General features: G+C 46.1%; 1 protein-coding gene and 1 pseudogene across 2 annotated transcripts in view; both read right to left on the bottom strand.

The window, feature by feature from the left end:
- ST8SIA2 (ST8 alpha-N-acetyl-neuraminide alpha-2,8-sialyltransferase 2) overlaps positions 1-21,837 on the bottom strand; it is an 86,758-nt gene that overhangs the window by 41,290 nt on the left and 23,631 nt on the right. The gene's annotated exons all lie outside the window — the stretch shown is intronic.
- Positions 3,210-5,343, bottom strand: LOC111751630 (alpha-enolase-like; annotated as a pseudogene).

Here is a 21,837-nt window from a genome sequence, read left to right on the forward strand (position 1 = left end):
ACAAGCTAGGGCTTCCAACAAGGTTCCAGATGGTCAAGGCTGGTTTTTGATGTGGCAATTCTAAGGAGACAATGAGAAAGAACATCACAGTGACGGGGAAGGAATGGCCCCTCCAACGTCCTGGAGTCTGGAGCCTTGAGCACCTGTGATAAGAAGAGAAGCAGGCATCCAACCAGCTGACCTGTGCTTGGATGGCCCACAGCTTACTCGGCTAGGAGCTTTCTAAATTTGTTGTCAGCTGTTATGGATTGAATTGTGCCCTCCCCCTCCCCACAAAAAAAATGTATATGTTTAAATCTTAACCCTGGTACCTGTGAATGTGACCTTGTTTGGGAAAATATGGACTTTCTTTGAAGATATTGTCAGGTAAACTAACAAGGTCATTCAGGAGTAGGATGGTTCTTAATCCTATATGACCAATGTCTTATAAATGGAAGTAGAAATGGAAACAGAGTCACAAGAAGATGCCCTAGGAAGATGCTGTTATGGATTGAATTGTGCCCCCTCAAAATATATATTGAAATCCTAATCCGTGTACCTGGAAATATAACCCCATTTGGAAATCATTACTATTAGTTGCAATTGAGTCGACTCCCACTCATGGTGACCTATGTTTAACAGAATGAAATATTGACTGGTCCTGTGCCCCATCTTCATAATTGCTGGTTTGGAAAAAAGGGGTTTCTTTTGTAATGTTAATGAAGTCATGCCAGAGTAGAGTGGGTCCTAAACCTAATGACGTCTGAGGTATTAAGAAGAGTAGAATAGACATAGAGACACACACAGGCAGAAGACATCATATGAAGACAGACACACACGGCAGAGGCATTTACACCAGGAACTCCCAGGAATGCACTACTAGAAGCTGAAATAGAAAAGGGTGGACTTCCCTCTAGAGCCATTCCTTGAATTTGGACTCGTAGCCTCCCGAACTGTGAGATGATAAATTTCTGTTCATTAGAGCCACCCCTTTAGTGGTATTATGTTAGATAAGTCCTAGGAAACTAAGATACAGGCATCCCTCCATCTGAGAGATGGTCAGAACCCCAGCCTTGATTGATTAAGGGCAGACCTCCACCACGACAATGAATGTATCTTCGGTCACCCTTGTTGTTGTCGTTAGGTGTGGCAGAGTCGATTCCAATGCATAGTGACTCTATCTACAACAGAACAAAACACTGCCCGGTTCTGAGCTATCCTCACAATCATTGCTGTGTTTGAGCCCATTGTTGCAGCCACTGTGTCGATCCATCTCACTGAGGTCTTCTTTTTTGCTGATCCTCTACTTTACCAAAGCATGATGTCCTTCTGCAAGGACGGGGCCCTCCTGATAACATGTCCAAAGTACATGAGATGAGGTTTTGCCATACTGATTCTAAGGAGCATTCTGGCTGTACATCATCCAAGACAGACTTGTTCGTTCTTCTGGCAGTCCACGGTATATTCAATATTCTTTGCCAACACCATAATTCAAAGGCATCAATTCTTCTTGGGTCTTGCTTATTCATTTTCCAGCTTTTGCATGCATTTGAGGTGACTGAAAGTACCGTGGCTTGGGTCAGGTGCATCATAGTGCTCCAAGTGACATCTTTGCTTTTTAACACTTTTAAGAGGTCGTTTGCGGCAGATTTGCCCAATGCAATGCGTCTTTTCATTTCTTGACTGCTGCTTCCGTGGGTGTCGATTGTGGATCCAAGTAAAATGAAATCCCTGACTACGTCAGTCTTTCTCTGTTTATCATGATGTTGCTTACTGGTCCAGTTGTGAGGATTTTTATTTTCTTTATGTTGAAGTGTAATCCATACTGAAGGCTGTGGTCTTTGATCTTCATTAGTAAGTGCTTGAAGTCCTCTTCACTTTGAGCAAGCAAGGTTGTGTCATATGCAAATCACAGGTTGTTAATGAGTCTTCCTCCAATGCTGATGCCATGTTCTTCTTCATATAGTCCAATTTCTCGGATTATTTGTTTAGCATACAGATTGAATAAGTACAGCGAAAGGACAAAACCCTGATGCACACCTTTCCTGACTTTAAACCACACAGTCTCCCCTTGTTTTCCTTGTTCTATTCAAACGACTGCCTCTTGGTCTATGGCTCTGCAGGAGCACAGTTAAGTGTTTTGGGATTCCCATTCTTTGCAACCTATCCATGATTTGGTATGATCCACACAGCAAATGCCTTTGCATGGTCAATAAAGCACAGTTAAACATCTTTCTGGCATTCTCTGCTTTCAGCCAAGATCCGTCTGACATCAGCAATGATATCCCTCATTCCATGTCCTCTTCTGAATCTGGCTTGAATTTCTGGCAGTTCCCTGTCAATATACTGCTTCAACTGTTTTTTAATCATCTTCAGTATAATTTTACTTGCATGTGATATTAATGATATTGTTGGATAATTTTCTAATTCTGTTGAATCACTTTTCTTTGGAATGGGCACGAATATGGATCTTTTCCAGTCAGTTGGCCAGGTAGCTGTAGTCCAAATTTTTTGGCACAGACAAGTGAGGGCTCCCAGTGTTGCATCGATTTGTTGAAACATCTCAGTTGGTATTCTGTCAATTCCTGGAACCTTGTTTTTTGCCAATGCCTTCAGTGTAAAAAAAAATTTTTTTTTTTCAGTGTAGCTTGCACTTTTTCCTTCAGTACCATCTGTTCTTGATCATATGTTACCTCCTGAAACGGCTGAACATCGAGCAATTCTTTTTGGTACAGTGACTATGTATTCCTTCCATTTCTTTCGATGCTTCCTGCATATTGTTCAATATTTTGCCCATAGAATCCTTCAACATTGCAACTCGAGGCTTGCATTTTTTCTTCAGTTCATTTGGCTGCAGAAATGCTGAGTCCATACTTCCCTTTTGGTGTTCTGACTCCAGGTGTTTGTACATTTCACCATAATACTTTATCTTCTTGAGCTACCCTTTGAAATCTGTTCAGTTCTTTTACTTCATCATTTTAGGTATTTTACATTCAAGAGCAAGTTTCAGAGTTTCTTCTAACATCCATTTCGGTTTTTTCTTCCTTTTTAATGGCCTTTTGCTTTCTTCATGTATGAGGTACCTGATGTCATCCCACAATTCATCTGGTCTTCGGTCATTAGTGTTCAATGCATCAAATCTATTTTTGTATTTTGGCTCTCATGGACTTGTTTTAATTTTCTTCAGCTTCAATTTGAACTTGTGTATGAGTCATTGATGGTCTGTTCTGCAGTCAGCGCCTGGCCTTGTTCTGACTGATGATATTGGGTTTCTCCATCATCTCTTTCCACACACGTAGTCATCCTAATGCAGTGGAAAACATGGTGCCCCACCCTTTGGATTGGGCCAGTTTGTACTTCTGGAGAGGCTCTATCACAGAGTTTGATTCCCTTTGAGCAAGAGGCAGTTGTATGATTCCTCTTCCATGGTCTTGGCAATTTGTCTTGTAAGACCACCCCCTACCACCTGGAACCCCCTGCACTAGCAGAGAACTTCTTCCAAGCTTCACAGTAATTCCAGTCTGAGGAATCTTCAGTAGACACCACTGAGTTGTCCTTGAGGAAGGATTTGTACCCATTCACCAGATGGTCAGGGATGATTTAACTGCTGGGGTCTTCAGGGGACATGGAGTTCACGTCATACTTCTCAAATGCAAAGAACTTAGGGTCTATTGCATCCATGCCATTTACCCCCTGGTTATCAGTGCAGCCAGTCTTTCCAATAACATTCCATAGCAACTCCAAGCCTTCTTTATTCTCTAGGCTATGGGTTGGTAAACTCCCTTTAAAGGCCAGAAAGTAAATATACCCACTTCTTACTTATTGACATGGTTAGTTTCCAAAGACCAAGTTGTTATGTAAAAAGCAGTGTTATATGAAAATGGAGGATGACCACATCAGGTTACAAAATGGAGGATGACCACGTCATTACATAACTGCCAAATTACTTCATTATATAACTGCCAAATTATGTCATTACTTAACTGTCAAATTATATCATTACATAACTGCTAAATTACATCATTACATAACTGCCAAACCACTGGGAATCATGACCCTGCCAAGTTGACACATAACCATCACAGCCAATGTCACTCTCTTCTGTTTGTTACTGCCAGATGTACGTGATTAATGCTTAAAATAGTTGAACAGTAGATTTTTTTACTATTGTCATAAATCTGAAATGTCAGCTAATGAGACAGTCAATAAGACAGGAGTAGGTATTTTGGGCTTTGTGGGATAAGGGGCAAAATAGAAAGTATGATATGCATATTTACGTAACAAAAGAGAAAACAAATTTTTTGCATTTTTATTGACAAAATTGAAAATATAATAATACTAAATGAGTAAAAAAAATGCTCTTCTAATAAGAAGAACGTAATTCTTTTTTTGGGGGGGAAGGGTGATACCATTTCACCTAATTGGGGTTTAAAAATGTTCCCTGTCATCCTGATACAAAGGCGGCCTCATTCTAGGACAAAGACTTCCTCTACTTTTTGGAAACACTGTGATCTTCCCTCCTGCGAACTCACTGGGATGTGCGACCTGCACTTCTCTTTTGGCACTTCTCCTAAAAGTGTTGGAGAAGTTTCCACATGGGGATGCAGGTTAAGAGCATAGGCTCTGGGATAAGACTCCTTGGGTCTGGATTCTATCTCCATTCATCATTAGCTAGGTGATCTCTGACTACTGTTAACATACCTAGAAGCTCCAGCTTGTTCCTCATCTATAAGTAATAGTAACTACTTCACAGGGTGGTTGTAAAGATTAAATGAGCTAATGAATGCAAACATTTAGAACAGTGCATAACATTTTGTAAAGCACTCAATATTCATGCTTTTGATTTTTTTTCAACCATTTAAAAAGGTAAAACCAGCCTTGTTTGAGGGCCATATCATTGCAGGTGGTGGCAGGATATGACCTGGGAGCCATAGTTTGCCGACCCTGCTCTAGGATGTTCGGAGCAACACACACCTCATCCTCCAAGTGGGAGGCATCTTTGCCTTATTTCCCCTCGATGGTATACTTCAGGTTGAGGTAGGCTTCTGCTCCAATAAGCACAGCTTTCATGAAGTCACAGCTCCAAGAGGGAGGATCATGAAGTCTTGCACCGCCAGCTCGTTACCAATGTGGGAACTACCATGGATTCCGCTGAAAGCTGGAACTGTCTGGTCACTTTGGGATAGCCAGCTAGGACCCAGTAGCTCCAGCTTTACAGGCAGCAAGTGACGCTCCTAGCGTGGTGTTTGCACCAAATTTAGATTTATTCTCAGTGCCATCCAAGTCCATCACCAGTTTGTCACTTGCCTCCAGTTACACAACACTCAGCTTGTTTCTCGTCTTATTGTTGTTGTTAGTTTCCATCAAGTTGGCATGGCGGCCCCATGTATAACAGAATGAAACATTGCCCAATCCTGCATCACGCTCCTGATCGTTGGTACGCTCAAGTCCATTGTCATAGATGCATTGTATTTCGGGTGCCTTCCAACCTAGGAAGCTTATGTTCGAGCACTACATCAGGCAATATTCTGTTATATTGGCTGATTTTTGGAAAGTAGATAGCCAGGTCTTTTGTCCTAGTCTTTCTTAGTTGGGAAGCTCCACTGAAAGTTGTCCACCATGGGTGACCCTGCTGGTATTTGAAATACCAGTGGCATAGCTTCCAGCATCACAGCAACATGCAAGCCACCGTAGTGTGAGAAACTGACAGATGGGTGGTGGTCTTACTCATCAGGCCAGGACTGATAGCTTTACTGAGAAGCATAATAGCCTTTGAGACACTTTTTGCTCATATGAACCTTATGATTATACCAAAGCTCTTGGACCTCAAAGATACCAATTGAGACACTGCTGGGCATCACAGCTGTGAAGACACTAGTGTTGGGTCCAACCTTGATAGTGAGGTTTCCATGATAGTTGAGATATGTGGCATTGGGCTCCTGAGAGTGCTGTAGGTGCCAAGAGGGAGTGATAACTGAGCAAGCTCTGGGTCTCTCTATCCCCTGAGCTTTCCTCATCAATTGCTCAGATCCTTTTGCTTGCTGTCCCCTCTTCCTTCACTTTAAATATTAGTTTGATTTGATTTATCCATTTGCTCTGATTTCAGCAAACTTTTGCTTGTTAGCCAGCTCTCTAAGGTGTACAAAAAGGTACCAGCTCACTTTCAGCTCTCTCCTTTGCTTGTCTTCAGAAAACATCTAGGAGAACTTGCGTGTTTCCCTAGTCTTCATATAAAAGCAGTTGTAGGCATCTGTACCTCAAAATACGAGCAAACGAGTCACTCGTGTGCCAAGCATTTTCCATCACGCTTATCCCTGATCTTTCTGCTTTCTCACTATGAAATAGTGGGTCACCCATAACAAGGGGCCCATATAATTTATCATCCAAAACAGCATACTTTCAGAGTGATGGAGACACCTGTCAGAGAGGACGCATACACCAGAACTACCAATTTATGTGGGATGCGCAGTCTAGCCATCTTATCAAGGAGATGGACTTTATAATAAACTTCTAAGAGAATGCTGCCTTCCAAAATCCCTACCGCTCTAAAACCCAGACACAAAAGCAATTCAAACTCAGAGGTGCGGTGGAATATTACTCAGGCATAAAGAGGAATGAAATCCTGACACATGCCACAATATGGATGAGCCTTGAAAACACTGCGCTGAGTGAAATCGGTCAGTCACAACAGGACAAATATTGTACAATGCTACTTATATGAAATATCTAGAATAGGCAAGTATACAGAGATCAGAGTTAATTAGTAGTTTCGAAGGGGTAGGAGGGAGAGGGGAAAGGAGACATGAGGCTTAGTGGACACCAAGCTTCCATCGGGGTGATGGGTGAGTTCAGACATGGCGAGTGGTGATGGCTGAACGACATGATGAACGCATTTAATGTCACTGAACGGTACGTGTGAAGGTTGCTGAAATGGCAAATGTTTGGTTACTTATTGTTGGAGTTAGTTGTCGTTGAGTCGATTCTGACTCATGGTGACCCCATGTGTGCACAGTAATGAGAGGCCACCAGGAGGTGATGGCAACTGAGTGAAGGGACTTTCCGCTGCAGGGAGGACCAGGGTTTTCAAGGCTTTGACCTTTCAGAAGCAGATAGGCAGGCCTTACTTCCAAGGCACTTCTGGGTGGCTTTGAACTGCCAACCTCTCAGTTAGTATTCCAGTGTTTAATCATTTGTGCCACTCAAGGACTCCTTTGTTATACAACACATACATATATGTATGTGTGTGTATATATACGTATATGTACAGACACATGTATGTATATATGTATATACATACATACCCATATACATATGTATATATAACCCCCAAAACCAAATCCGCTGCCGTCAAGTCGATTCTGATTCATAGCAGCATTGCAGGACAGAGTAGAACTGTCCCGTGGGTTTCCAAGGCTGTAATCTTTACGGATGCAGATTGCCACATCTTTTTCCCACAAAGTGGCTGGTGGGTTCAAACCATTGACCTTTCAGTTAGTGGGTGAGCGCTTAGCCACTGTGCCTCCAGGGCTCTCTCTCTAAGTATATATATAGTATATATACAGTGTGTGTGTATATATATATATATATTATGTGTGTGTGTATATATGTATATTGTGTGTGTGTGTGTGTGGCATAGTGGTTAAGAGCTATGTCTGCTAACCAAAAGGTCAGGAGTTCAAATCTACCAGCCACTCCTTGAAAACTCTATGAGGCAGTTCTACTCTGTCCTATAGGGTCGCTATGAGTCAGAATCAACTCGACAGCAATGGGTTTGGTTTGGTATACATATATGTATGTATATACATACATACATATATATATATACAGTGAAATTTGTAAGAGCCAGAACTCAACAGGACTGCCGTGTTTCTATGGGTCTCACAAGTTTTCCACCTTTGACAGGGTGCAGTCTTACCACTTTTCTATTGCTGTCTATTAGTAGAGAATATCTGAGTTTTCTTTCTTGGACAGGTTTCTGCCTTACACGGGTTTGGGCTTTCACAGGTTTTACTTGTGTGTGTGCAATTCTGACTCAGAGTGATCCAATAGGACAGAGTAGAACTGCCCCCTAGATATTCCAAGGAGCGCCTGGCGGATTTGAACTGCCGACCTTTAGGTTACCAGCCGTAGCACTTAACCACTACGCCACCAGGGTTTCCTGTGTGTGTATATGTGTACACATATATGCATATGTAGATCTATACATATAGACAGATAAGTTGTTGTTAAGTGCCACTGAGTTGATTCCAACTCATCGCGACCCCATGTACAACAGAAGGAAACACTACCTGGTCCGGCGTTGTCCTCACAATTGTTGTAATGTTTGAGTCCACTGTTGCAGCCACTGTGTCAATCCCTGTCATTGAGGGTCTTCCTCTTTTTCACTGACCCTCTACTTCACCAAGCATGATGTCCTTCTCTGGGGACTATTACATATATATATATATATATACACACATACTACAATTAAAACAAATAACAAATACTCAGAAGCGCTCCATATTGATGCTGTTGTTGACCCGGGGGTGGTGGGAAGTTGGAAAACTTGCCTAGGCCCCCACAGGTACTAAGTAGGAAAGCAGGATTTGAACCTAGCAGGCTGGCTCAGGAGCCCAGGCTTTTAATCAGTATGCCAAGCAGCTGGCTCACACCCTTTAGCGTTTAAATATGTGTTGCTTTGCTCATCATAAATAAACAATCCTGCTGGAATTCTCTTTCTCTCATGAGCACTGCACAAACTTCTTCAAGGACTCATCTACACTGCCTCGCTATTTCCTCATACCCCATCCCACTCCAGTCTGGCTCCCATCAGTCTATCAAAGGAGCTGGTGCACGATCACCTTGCAGTGGACGTTTTTCTTTCCCTGTCTAACTGGAACGCTCGCCAGTGATTGACAACGGTGGCCGATTTCTCCCTCCTGGATGGGTAAAGTCAGAGCTGCCAGGATCTGGCTCCAGCTTCTGCCTGGACCACAGGGGGCCCTGGACAGACCTTCTTCTCTCTGGGAGAGGGAGGCAGATGTCCCCTAGAGGCTCCCTCTTGAGGAAATACCATTGAGAAGAGACACCACGAATGACCCCAAGGAAAGGGATGGGTTACAGTCTTCAGGGCATCTTTGAGATTTCTTCTAGAAGGCTCAAAAATCCCATATTTCAAATGATCTTTTCTCAACACTTTAACATCAAAGTCCTATTTACAAAGATACAAAATCCCCCCTTGATTCTTATTGTTCCCCTAGCAGAGCATGTCCCCAATTAAAAATCTCTATTTTCTCCATATTCACACCCAACAAAATTTTGTTAAGTGTTGCTTTCTATAGTTTTTCTGACAAAACAATTGTTAGGTGCCATCAAGCTGATTCCAACTCATAGCAACCCTAAAAACAACAGAATTAAACACTATCTGGTCCTGCGCCATCCTCGCAACTGTTGCTATGTTTGAGCCCATTGTTGCAGCCACCATGTCAACCCATCTTGTTGAAGGTCTTCCTCTTCTTTGCTGACCTTCTATTTTACCAAACATCATGTCCTTCTCTAGGGATCGGACCCTCTTGAGAACATGTCCAAAGTTTAAAAAAAAATCAAAATACAAAAGTATTGTTGGGACAATACACAAGAGGTCAGCACAACTGGACTAAACTAAAAGCAAAGAAGTTTCCTGAATAAACTGAATGCTTCGTAGGCCAGCATAGCAAGGGCCAGGGCTTGGGGACTATGGTTTCAGGGGACATATAAGTCAATTGGCATAATAAAATCTATTAAGAAAACATTCTGCATCCCACTTTGGAGAGTGGCATCTGGGGTCTTAAATGCTTGCAACCAGCCATCTTAGATGCATCAATTGGTCTCAACCCACCTGGAGCAAAGGAGAACGAAGTACACCAAAGACACAAGGTAATTATGAGCCCAAGAGACAGAAACGGCCACATAAACCAGAGGCTACATCAGCCTGAGACCAGAAGAACTAGATGGTGCCCAGCTACAGCCAATGACTGCCCTGACAGGGAACACAACAGAGAACTCCTGAGGGAGCAGGAGAGCAGTGGGATGAAGACCCCAAATTCTCGTAAAAAGACCAGACTTAATGGTCTGACCAAGACTAGAAGGACCCAGGAGGTCACGGTCCCCAGGCCTTCTGTTAGCCCAAGACAGGAACCATTCCCAAAGCCAACTCTTCAGACAGAGATTGGATTGGATTGTGGGATAGAAAATGATACCGGTGAAGAGTAAACTTCTTGGGTCAAGTAGACACAGGAGCCTATGTTGGCATTTCCTGTCTGGAGGGGAGATGAGAGGGCAGAGGGGGTCAGAAGCTGGCCGAATGGACATGAAAATAGAGAGTGGAGGGAAGGAGTGCTGTCTCATTCGTGGGAGAGCAGTTAGAAGTATATAACAAGGTGTTTATAAATTTTTGTAAGAAAGGCTGGCTTGATTTGTAAACTTTCACTTAAAGCACAATAAAAATTAAAAAAAAAAAAAAAGTATTGTTGGTGTGTTTTTTTCCAGAACTGAATAGTTTCCCTTTCTAGCAAAATTTACTTACTAGGAAGAGTGCTTCCTCCATCCAGGCTGCCAATCCCTGTCCCAGGCATGCATGTCAACAAAACACTTCCCAAGAAAGAGGACGCCAGTTCCAAGAGACCAATTAAAACATTAATAACTCCATTCAAAAAAAAAAAAAAAAATTTTTTTTTTTTTTTTAGCTCCATTCAGTTGAACCCCACCCTTTGGTAGTCACTGCAATCCAAAAAACCCAAACCAGTTGCTATGGAGTCCATTCCAACTCAGGGCGACCCTACGTGTTTCAGGGTAGAACTGGACTCTGCAGGGTTTCAATGGCTGATTTTTTGGAAGTAGATTGCCAGACCTTTTTTCTGAGGTGCCTCTGGGTTGAATTCGAACCTTTCAGTTAGTAGATGAGTGCTTAACTGTTTGCATCACCCAGGGACTCCTACCAGGCACCGTCCCAGTGGCATTTTAATTTCCTTTTCTCTTACTTGGTTCCAGAAATAGTACCTGCAGGCTCAAAAAGGTTAAGCGATTTGTCCAGGGTCACTCAGTGTATAATCCAGCAGGGCAGGGATTTGGATGAGGTCTGGATGGAGCCAATCCTGTGTGCTTGCAGAAAGCCGCCCCCTGCTCCTGCCCATTTCTTGCCGCACTGAGGATTTAATATGCAATCGAGAAGGTACCGGAGAATTAAAATGGAAGCAAAGGTCAGTCAATGAACAGTTCTGAGACAGTAGGTTAGCTAATTGGGAAAATCTTCAAGTTAGCCTCTTCCCTCATACCTCACCAGAAAGGATACAATGTTATTCAGCCATTAAATGCTACTTTGATGAAGGGTTTTAAAGAAAAATTTATTCACTCCTCTGCTACCCAGTTATTTAGGGCTCATTATTGACAGTCACTGTGCCTCATGCTGCAGGCACAAAGGTAAACTTGGCTGTCATTTTTCTCTTTTTTTATTGCTGAAGAAATATACAATAGCCAAACCTTAACGGAAAGGTTGGCAGCCTGGCAAACTTCTCACTGAATTTGTGTCGCATGGTGTGGATAAATCTGTTCTCTTTCAGAGGGAAGCAGATGCCTGTCCACCTCTTCAGCCTGTCCCTCTGGGGCTTGAAAGGGCTCTGCTTTAAACCCGGCTTCCTTCCCTCCCTTTTGTTCACTTCTCCATGGGCTCGCATTCAGAGGCAGCGTCCCTAGTCACGTCAGTGGCAGCCTTTTTATGAGAAAACTCCTGGCGGGCACCAGGGTTAGGTGGACTTTGAAGTCACTTTTTTTCTGGGTGTTTGATGTGTCCCCTTCCCAGCCCTGCCTGGTCATAGACAAATGTCCACTCCCCCTGCTCCAGCGGCTGCCACCGTCGCCATTTGGGGAACACTCAACTAGCCTCCGTGGGGCCAGGGGGAAGGAGAACCGACGGCCCATCAATTAGTGGAATGAAGTTCTGCTTCCTGGTTCTAGCTTTGGAGCCCGAAGCCTCTCTAAGCCTCAGTTTCCTTCTATGAGAAATGGGGTCCTCTTGTGGGATGAACGCAAGAACCACTGGACAAATGTGAATGCTAGCTGTCATGTTCTTTTCTGAGGTGATGGCCACTGCCCTTCAGAACATGGCACACCCATGGCTGCCTATGGGGTCTGAGGAGTCCCCTTGGAACAGCTGTCTTCAGGGAAGTTGTTTTCCACAGTGCAGCCCACTAGGGAGATATAAGAAGAGGTAGGTGAAAGAAAGTGGAGTGTGTTAACCTTGGGAGAACCACACTTCCTGCTTTCATTGCTGGTAAGCTGGGGATCTAGCCAGAGGAGGCCAGCCAGCGATTACGCGTATTTTCTTTTCTTCAGCAAAGAAGTGCTCAGCTAATCACCTGAGAACCAGGAACCAGTTGCAATTGAGTTGATTCTGACTCATGGTGACCCCGTGTGCATCAGAGTAGAGCCGTGCTCCACAGGGTTTTCAATGGCTGATTTTTGTGGAAGTAGATCGATCACCAGGCCTTTCTTCCAAAGCACCCCTGAGTGAATTCGAACCACCAACCTTTCAGTTAGCAGCTGAGTATGTTAACTGTTTGTACCATCCAGGGGCAGGCCTGAACAGGGTGGGGCCCAGTCCACTGGGCTGACTGAGACTGAACACCTTCGAAGCCCTCTTGTGGAGACCTAGCAGTGTGGTTTGGTTGAAGCTCACCCCTGAGGTGGTCTCTGCTCTACAGTGAACTGAGACTAGAGATCTCCCTTAGTCCAAGGACCCCTTCTTTATTCTGGGGCTGCACTTTCTCCTGGTTTTCTTTGAACCTCTCTCTCCCACTATTCCTTCCCATCCTCCCTGCTCAGCCCTTCTTCCTCTGCCCATCCCCTAGATGACAGGGTTGCACAGAGCCCACCCTTAGCATGGGTCACTTTGTCTAAACCCCAACTTCTGTCATCCACCGACATGCCCGTGACTCCCTGATAACGCCTTCTGGCCACACCTGCCTCCCAGGTCTAGCATCATTGTATCTACTGGGCATCTCCCACATGGACCCCCAACCTGTCTGAACTCACCGCTCCTCCCACTGCCCTTCCCCAGTGTTCTCTCAGGGAACAGCACCCCACCTAGTTAAGTTCAGAATCAGGGAGGCATCTATACTCCCCCACTCTTTCTCACCAGGTCACCCCTATGAAGATTTCCTGGCCTAAGGGATTTGACTTCTTGAGCAGAGCTGGAGCCTGCTCCTCCCTCTCCAAGCCCCCTGCTGCAGCCCTCACCTCCTCACCCTGAATTACTTCCTGTCTGCAGAGTGCCCACCAGCCAGCCCATCCCATGAAGGACCCAGCTCCCTGAAATGCAAAGTTCATCATGCCTCTTCTTCATTTAAACTCTTCAAGGTTCCCTCAAAGATCCCCATAGCTTTGCAAAAGAAAGTTCGGATCCCTTGGCATAGCACAGAAGACTCTTTCTGAGATGGCCTCACCCCCCTGTTTTTCCTCATCTTCCATCTTCTCACGTACCCACCTTCTTCTCATTCCACCAAGCAATGTGCAGTTTATGGGATGTGTGAGGCCAGTTCATAAGGATGTGCCTTTGAACGTCACACATTCTCTCAGGAATCCTTTACACTATTTTCCATTTACTTAATTCAGAGTCTTTTCATAACACTCCATCCCCAGGCCATACCTGGGCAAATACGTATTTGATAATACTTCCATAAGGTGGAAATTGTTTTTTATTGGTTGCCAATATTTAAGAGACTTTACTACAAAATATCCACATTTCTGGCTTCTTTTGAACAATCAGAAGATGTGGCAACAATGAACCACAGTAATTGCTGGAGCTGAGAAGTGGCTGTGTCCTTATGGGGCGGGTATGTTCTATATTTTTCTGCAGTCCACACCATTCCCTATCGTCTCACACTGAGCTGCTTTGTTTATTTATATTACCTTCTAGACCCTGACGGCATTTGAGTTTGAGATCCTTAGTACTGCTTCTACCATATGGGGCAGTTCTACTCTGTCCTGTAGGGTCACTATGAGTCAGAATCGACTCAACAGCAGTGGGTTTTGGTTAGTACTACTTCTAGTATCAAAACTCAACTTGTGTCACCTTCTCCAAGAACCTTCCTGATTTAGAAGTTCCTCTTACGTATTGTCCCCCAACCCAATAAATGAACTCACACACCCCCACACACACTCATATCTATTTAAACATTTGTCCCATTGGATTATAATTGCTCGTTTACTGGCTTGTCTCCTTTACTAGGGCTGTAAGTTTTTTCAAGACAGGGGTCATGTCTTATTCAACTTTGTTTCCACAAAGCTTAATCCAATGCTTGGCCCATGATGGTCTTGAATGAGTCTGTGAGGACTAGAACCGCAAGCAGAAATGTGAATTAGAAACAATGTGGGAAGAGCTGTGCTTTAATGAAGAGCAGAACCAGCCTTAATGATTGGATCATCCGTAGTTCTCAACCGTGGCTGCACATTAAAACTTTTCAAAATAAGATACCTAGCCTGTGCCCAGACCAATTGCATCAAATCCCTGAAGTGTGGTAGAGGTGTCCAGTATTTTCTAAATGCTCTCAGGTGATTCTAATGCACACTCAAGAGTGGAAGCCAGTGAACTATTGCATGTGCACCAGACAAAGTGAACGGGCCAGAAAAAGCTGGGCCAATGTAGGTTCGCCTGTGCCTGGTGTCAGTGAGCATGGAGTGAAGGTGGTACCTGGAAGATAAGAGTAGGTGGCCCGAGGCCCAGGCAAATATCTCGGGTCACTTCCTCCTCTACAGGCTTGGGTGCCATAAGTAAATCAGGCCAGCGGCAGCTTTAAGCAGAAACACAGCCTGGCCTGGTGTCAGAAGGGCTGTGCGGGCCCACTGCCTGTGACAAGACTGGGAGCCATGACCTTGGAGGGACCTGGAACCTGCCTGCCAACTTGCATGAACCACAACTCTCCCACTTGTAAGCTCCTCCAGGGTAGAGTCGGCATCTACCTTGTTCACTGCTGCGTGCTTAGCACTTAGCACACTGCCTGTCGGGCCAGTGAATGACACAGTCGATTTGTACCGTGTGACTGAGTGAATGAGTGAGTGAATGAGTGAGTGACTGAGTGAGTGAATGAGTGAATGAGTGAGTGAGTGAATAACTGAGTGAATGAGCAAATGAGTGACTGAGTGAGTAGATGAATGAACATAAGACCTTGGGTGTGTGTCTGGGCCTATGGGTGGCTGACAGGAATTGGAGAATTTGAGTTGACATGGCGAAGGTCCTGTTGGGCCACGTGTTTTGGGTGCCACCAACAAGGATCTTGATTGACCCCAGGGAGGAGAAGAGGCAAAAGGAAATCTGGGAGTCTGGTGCTGAAATCATCCAGGGAGGTGCCCCCTGGTGGTTGACAATGGCAGCGTGAATGACAATACCAAAACTGACTCACGTGACCCTATGCGTGTCAGAGTAGAACTGTGCCCCATAGGGCTTTCAATGGCTGGGGTTTTTTTGGGGGGGGGGGAACTTTCTTCCAAGGTGCCTTTGGGTGAGCTTGAACTTCCCACCTTTCAGTTAGCAGCTAAGTGTTTAACCGTTTGTATCACCCAGACACTCTGACAAGACAATAAGAACATAAGAAAGATTGCTGAGAGGAGAGCTGGCCAAACACGTGAGTGAGGAAGTGCAGAGGGCAAGTGAGAAGAGAAAACAAGGAGCGTGCGGTCCTGCCCTCCCACTGGGGTAAGTGGCAGGCGTAGGCAGTCTGTGTGAACTCGGGGTTACGTTAGGAAGGAGGTATCAGGGTCATTTGAAGAGACATTGCAGTTGAAGTTTGTCCCCAGTACTACAGGGTTGCCCAGATATGTTAGAGAAATACAGAAGGGTCTACAAAGGAGAGCCTGGGGTGGGGAGCGGGTCGTGGTGAAGAGGCCTGATGGCTGGCAGAGGCAATGGCAGGGCTGAGCTGGGCAGGCAAAGGAGAGACACAGTGTTCAACGATAGAAATCAGGAAGGGTGTGGTGGATAAGGTCGGCCAAACACATTTGTGGCTCATGGGTCCCTGAGGGGCAGGGGCTGATAGGAAAATCCAGCCAGCCCTGCTCAGATTTCTCAGTCAAGGCAGGGGTCTTGGCCTGGAGTTGCTCGGCTTGAGTCCTCTAAGGAAAGCAGTTGAGGGCTGGGCAGGGTGGAGGTAGGGCAAAGGCAGCAGACAGGTCCAGGCCAGAGACAGCACAGGGGACAGAGAAGGCCACTCTGGCTCACCTTCCGGAGAGGCTGGGAACCATGGCCAGCACCCTGAGGATGAGACCTCGTCCAAACAGCAGGGAAAACAGGCAGCAGGGTCTGTGGGTCCCACCTGCACCTAGAAAGCTAGCCTGCAGCCAGATTTTAACGACATCCCATTGAGAAGCCCAGATTCTGTTTCTGGATCTCTGTGTCTTTAGATTCTTTATTCTTTTTAGCTAGAAAATTTCCAACCTTTGAGTGAAGAAGCAAAAGGGTGCCTGATACTTATCCAGGGCCCCAGCATGGTATTGGCAAAATGGTCCAGCCAGGGAGATTAGAAGAGCCGACATAGACGGGGAAGGGGAATCAGGTGGTGGACATGCAGCCTTGTGATCTGGGTTTGAATCCTGATCTAGCTGAGAGAATTCTAGGCAAGTGGCTGGGGAGGACAAACTAAAATATTCGAGTCTTACTATGTCCAGGCAGGAGCCCTGGTGGGGCAGCGGTTAAGCACTCAGCTGCTAACCAAAAGGTCAGTGGTTCGAACCTACCAGTCACTCCACAGGAGATAGATGTAGCGGTCTGCTTCTGTAAAGATCACGGCCTTGGAAACCCTATGGGGCAGGTCTAATCTGTCCTATAGGGTCGCTAAGAGTCGGAATCGACTCAACAGCAAAGGGTATGTCCAGGCTTGTATTAAGGGCTTTATACGTGTTCTGTCAACCCACTGAAGAACCTATTATCTCCATACCTCCATTTTACAGAAAAGGAATTAGAGGAACAAAGAGGTTAAGTCACACAGCTCATAAGTGGCAGAGCTGGAATTTTAACCCAGGTTCTCAGGCTCCAAAACGCTGGCTCTCAATCCTTCCCTTATTGTCTTCTCCAAGTTCATTAACTCTGTCTATATCTCAGTTTCCCCTTGGGAGTTGGGGTGAGAGTTCAATGAAATAATTAGTGTGGAGGACCTAGCCCAATGCTTGGCACATATTAGGTGCTCGATAAATGCTGTTGAATCTGTGCAATAACTGGGAGGGATGGAATCAGGAGGGGATGCTGCTAATGGAGTGCAAGGGCGGGGAGGGTGTTCTGAGGGGCTGAGTCCCTGCCTCAGACAGCTTCCCCTCTGCCAGATTCCACGAGGTCTGGGTCAGAGACACCAGCAGAGCTCTGTGAAGGGACTCTTCACGCCTGCTCCCACTCTCAGTGTGAGGTTGCTTCTGGAGAAGTCATTTGCATTTGAACGTTCCTTTTTAGCCCTTCGCTCCCACAGTTATAGTAAAGCACCTACGATTCTCCCCAAATTTCCCCATGTCACTTTGGTGTCTCTGAGTGCAGACCTAGTGCTAGGGTCAGGGCTGGTGCCTGTGTGGGCTGAGCGATGGGTCTGGGCCAGGCTCTGATTTCTCTGGATGAAACTTTGTGCCCTGAGACTCTAAAGAGGCCTCTGGGGGAACAAGAGCAGTGTGAGGGAGAGCCAGAGATATCAGAGAGCCCCCGGGTGGGGCTTGGAGTCAGCTCTTCCTCCCCAGCTAGGGACAGCTGATCTGCAGGGCCAGCAAGAGGCCCATGTGTTGGTTTCCTGTTCCTTCTCAGTGACAGCTGCCAAGACACGTATTGACACAACTGAGCATGAGTGGTGAGAAGAGGAACTCTAGGGGCAAGTCCTTTTCCCCATAAAGTTCAGAAAACAAAACTGCTGGAAAAGGAAACTTGGGAGCACTGTGCGAGGCTGAAGAAGCCCTGATGGTGCAGTGATTAAACGCTCCACTGCTAATTGAAAGGATGGAGGTTCGAACCCACCTGCAGCTCCCGGAGAGAGAGACATGGCCATCTGCTTCCGTAAAGGTTACAGCCTTGGAAACCTATGGGCTGTTCTACTATGTCCTATAGGGGTCGCTATGAGTCAAAATCAACTTGAGTTGAAATCAACTCAAGTCGAGAGCAATTAGTTTGGATTGGGTTTGGGTGTGAGGTTGCTTTTTGGGGCTTGCTGGTTGAGTGACTGGCGAGAGAATAGGAAGAGAAAGCTGGTCCTGACTTCTGAGAATGACTTTCACCTGCAGTATCTTCAAGGCGTCAGCTGCAGTCTCCATTTCCCTCCCCAACCCAGTGTTCTGTAGGAGCCCAGGGCTCTGGGAAGGAGCTGGGAGGTGAGGGTCTGCCCCTTGGCTCCTCCCTCTGAGCCCCCTCCCCGACCTGCCTGGGGGGAAATGTGGTGCTCTGGGCGGAGGACAAGAGGTCCCCGTGGTGATTCAGGGCAGAGAATGACTTCACCCAACATAGGGCACTGCAGCTTGTAGCTGGGGGTGAGTGCGATGGGGCGTGGAGGGGATGGTTGCACCAAGGTGGGGACAGGTTGATGCCCAAATCAGGTGTCTGAATGGGGATGTGAGACCACCTTTGCTTGGATGGACAGAGCTGAAGTGAGTAATAGCCACCGCTAAAAAAATATAAAATAAGAAAAATCATTGCCTTCAAGCCAAATCTGACTCATGGCGACCCCACGTGCTACAGAGTAGAACTGCTCCATACAGTTTTCTTGGTTGTAATTTTCACAGAAGGTAGATCGCCAGGCCTTTCTTCAGAGGTACCTCTGTCTGGGTTCAAGCCACCAGCCTTTAGGTTAGTAGTTGAGTGCAAACTGTTTATGGCATCCAGGGACCTTAATAACCACCATAGTTTTTGGGTTTTGTTTTGTTTATTCCTTTCTTTTTCTTTTTTACTGAGCACTTACACATGGCAGTCATGCTGCTAAGTCCTAGTCCTAGCTGTGGACTTTCTCCTTCATTCCTGTCACTGCCCTAAGAGGTGGGATTTTTTTTCCTCCCATTTTGCTTAAAGATGTTAAGCCTCATATCCAAGGGCTCACGGTGAGGAGGCGGCTGGAGACAGTATTTGAATCCGGCTCTGTCTGACAGACTGTCTCCGAATTCAGAACGAGGTGCAAGGGAGGAGCTGGGTCTGAGCTGAGTCAAAACTGGGCCCTAGTGTAACAGGAGCAAACTGAGACGAGAAGCCAGACAGTCATTGTACCCGAGTCCCTACACCTGTCTCCAGACAGGCGCCAGACACTAGGAGAGGGGCCTGGAGCCCAGTCAGGGCAAGGGGAGTGTGTGCAGGGACGGGTTGTCCACCCAACTTTGTTCCTGCCCCTCATTCTAGGAGGACTGAGCCTAATGCTTTGAATGTTTCCAGAAGCTCCTGACAAGAAGTTCAGGCTGTGCAGAAGGCTGGGAGCCTGGTTTCTGTTCTAAACACCCACCAGTGAGAGGTGCAAAGACGGAATTACAGGGAGCCCTCCTCCTTTGCTTTTCCTCTAGCCCTGAACATCAGCCCAGACTTCCAAGGGTGGGCTGGGGCCTGGAGGGGACTTCATAGTCACAGGTCTTTCAGCTCATGGATCTGGACGAGTGGCTCTGGATGGTGACCTTGGGACAATTGCTCATGGTGTCACTGAGGGCTTCACATCTGGGGTTGCCTCAGAGCTTCACCCTCTCCCCACATTTCCTGCCACCCATTTCCTGTAGAACATCTTGGGAAAGAAGGCTGGAGTGAAAGGGGATACTGTGGCCTTCTTGGGTTTAGAATAATCCAGAGGCAAAGGAAATTCTCCCACTGACTTCTCCATGTGACCACAGTGGGCTGACAAGAGGACAGGAGACTTAACCTGTTTTTTTCTTAGACAAATCATACAGTTTTGTAAACACCCTGGCAGAAGCAGGGCTTTGCGTGGCACATGGGGGTGGGGAAGTACCTCAGGCAGGAGTGGGAGCAGGATACCTGGAGGGGGTGGGAGAAAGGGAGATCTAGCCTTTGTGTTTTCATGACAGAAATGCCTCTTTGATCAATACTATCAAAAATGAGGTGGCAGAAAGGGCTTTGGTGTGATCCCTAGTGCTACTCAGCTAGCTGAGTATTCAAGCCCAGTTTCCCCACACCTTAAAATGAGTAAACCGCGAAGCGTAAACAAGATAATGCATACATACAAACAGCTTGGCAGACAATAGAGGCTATTTTTATTATTGTTATTATTAAAAATTTTCTGAGAAGAGAGAGTAGGCTATGGCTTAATTCCTTTGCTTTCCCTTCTCTTTTTCCCCCCACTAGTTAACATGCATTTATTAAGCACCTACTATGTGCTTTTTTATGTGCTAGGCTCTAAGCTGGGCTCTAAGTGGGATGGAGACAGAGCTAGTTTCTAGTTTGATGGTACATTTAATCTAGTTTGGGGACAGAAAACATTCACACATGTGCACATACCAGAAAAACCCAACCAATCAACCAAACAAACAAAAAACCCAAACATCCCAGCAAAGCAATACCGCCATAAATACTACCCTTGCACTGGGATACCAAGAAGGAAACACGGGAAGCTGTGATAGAAGACCATGGGGTCAAGGTCCCCTCGGCTGCAGACAGGGAAGGGTTATTTTAAGTGATGGCGTTTTTCCAGAACCCTGAAGGATAAGGTAGAGGAAGCCCCATAAAGGACAGGGAGGGGTGGTCAGGGCAGAGGGGTCTGAATATGGCAAGGTCCTGGAGGCGAGAGAGTCTGATGGGTTTGCTGGGTTTGCGGATCCTCCATGAGATAGATGGCTTGACACAATGGTGGCAACAGTGGACAGAAACTTACCAACTCTTGTGAAGACAGCACAGAAACCAGGTAGTATTTTGTTCAGTTGCACATGGGATCACCATGAGTTGGAGTCAACTTGATGGCAACTGACAACAACAACAACAACAATCTTCCCTCCTTTAAAATTCACTGTTTCTGGGCCCTTCTCATTCCAGAAAAACGGTCTCTGAATCTTTACCCATCCTCCTCCCCTCCCCACCCAGGGTGATGGGTCCCATTGTCACACCAGGGTTGTGGCCTCATCGAACATGCTTTCCTCCTCTCTTTCTCTCCCTCATTGTTGCTTTGCCTTATTTTTTAACAAATACACCTTTTTATTTGTACAATAGTCTCCTCTTGCCTTGTCTGCACCCCCGACCTGCTCCTTCCCTTTCAAACCTCCAGCAAGGCCAGTCTGTCCTCACTGTCCCCCTTTCATGAGGGACCCCTTTGGAATCTTATTTGTATCCACCACTCTAAGGAAAGAGGCCTCTGAAATGTCACCAGGGATCCCCTGAAGGCCAAGCTCGGGGGTCCTCGCGCAATCCTCATCCCACGGACCCCTGGCTGGGAACGCTCACCTCTCTCGCTCGCTGCTTTGGCCACTTGGTTCTCATCTTTTCTTTTGGACTGTCCTCCATGGCTTCTGCTACCTTGGTTTCTGCTTCCAACTCTCCAAACGAGGGCAAAGACTAGGGCCTAATCCTGGGGTCTTTAATGCAAACAGTTATTGTGCTTGGTTGCTAACTGAAAAGGTTGGAGATTCGAGTCCATCCAGAAGCACCTCAGAAGAAAGGCCCGGTGATCTCCTTCCAAAAATCAGCCATTGAAAACCCTATGGAGCGCAGTTCTGCTCTAACACACGTGGGGTCACCATGAGTCACGATAGGCTCAATAGCAACTGTCCACCTACCATCTCACCAAAAACGTCTTCTGATCTCCATCTTCGGCCCTAACTCCTGTCCTAAACGTTATTCTCTTATGACTCGGTCCCTGGTTGCCCACCACCTAGGTGAGCACGGACAAGTCAATTCCCATCTCTGGGCCT

This window comes from Loxodonta africana, chromosome 13 (assembly GCF_030014295.1).
Source record: "Loxodonta africana isolate mLoxAfr1 chromosome 13, mLoxAfr1.hap2, whole genome shotgun sequence".
In the NCBI taxonomy this organism is placed as follows: Eukaryota; Metazoa; Chordata; class Mammalia; order Proboscidea; family Elephantidae; genus Loxodonta; species Loxodonta africana.